This window comes from Theropithecus gelada, chromosome 18 (genome assembly GCF_003255815.1).
Source record: "Theropithecus gelada isolate Dixy chromosome 18, Tgel_1.0, whole genome shotgun sequence".
Lineage (NCBI taxonomy): Eukaryota > Metazoa > Chordata > Mammalia > Primates > Cercopithecidae > Theropithecus > Theropithecus gelada.
The window spans coordinates 6,112,432-6,113,438 of record NC_037686.1 but is presented as its reverse complement, the minus strand read 5'-3'; the positions used below and the strand labels follow the sequence as shown (position 1 = coordinate 6,113,438).

General features: G+C 41.2%; 1 non-coding gene across 1 annotated transcript; it reads right to left on the bottom strand.

Moving 5' to 3' along the window:
- Window positions 1–286: 286 nt before the first annotated feature.
- On the bottom strand, window positions 287–420 carry LOC112611755. The gene has a single exon (XR_003116733.1). It is a non-coding gene; the product is annotated as a small nucleolar RNA SNORA48 (small nucleolar RNA).
- Between the last annotated feature and the right edge of the window lie 587 nt (window positions 421–1,007).

Here is a 1,007-nt window from a genome sequence, read left to right as displayed (position 1 = left end):
TTCTTTTACCAGCTCAAATCTACTTTGAATATGATGATAATTTTTCATAGTTCGATTATTTTCATTTTCAACTCCAGGATTTCTACTTGGTTCTTTTTAAATAATTTTCTTCTCTTTATTGATATTGTCTATATGGTGAAACATCATTCTCATACATATCTTTAATTATTTGAGCGTAGTTTATTTTAGTTTTTGAGCCTATCTATAACACCTAATTTAAAGTCTTTGTCTAGTAAGTCTGTTGTCTATGCTTCCTCAAGGAAAGTTTGTATTTACTGTGTTCCTCCAATGTGTCCAAGGCATGAAGCAGCCATGGCCACAGACCAAAGGCCAAGCCGAGACAGACAAGGGATTGCTTTGTCCCTGGCTGATATGAGATGAATGCCACAGCTAGATGCCACTTTACCCAGGTCAGAGGCATTGACTGCTTTTCTACCTGTGTATGAGTGATACATTCCAATTTTTGTCTGTTTCATTTTGTTGTTGTTGAAAACTGGGCATTTAAAATAATAGAATGTGGCAACTGTGGATATCAGATTCCTCACCCTTCTCCAGGCTTTGTTGTTACAGGTATTGTTGTTCGTTTGCCTAGTTACTTTCTTTTTTCATTTTTCTTAGATGGAGTCTCACTCTTTTTGTCCAGGCTGTAGTGCAGTGATGCAATCTTGGCTCACTGCAACCTCTACCTTCTGGATTGAAGTGATTCTCCTGCCTCAGTTTCCTGAGTAGCTGGGATTACAGGCATGCACTACCATGCCCAGCAAACTTTTGTTTTTGTTTTTGTTTTTTTTTTAAACAGAGTCTCACTTTGTTGCCCAGGCTGGAGTGCGGTGGCATGATCTTGGCTCACTGGGTTCACACCATTCTCCTGCCTCAGCCTCCCAAGTAGCTGGGACTATAGGTGGCCACCACCATGCCTGGCTAATTTTTTGTAGAGATGGGGTTTCACCGTGTTAGCCAGGATGGTCTTGATCGCCTGACCTCGTGATCCACCTGCCTTGGCCTCC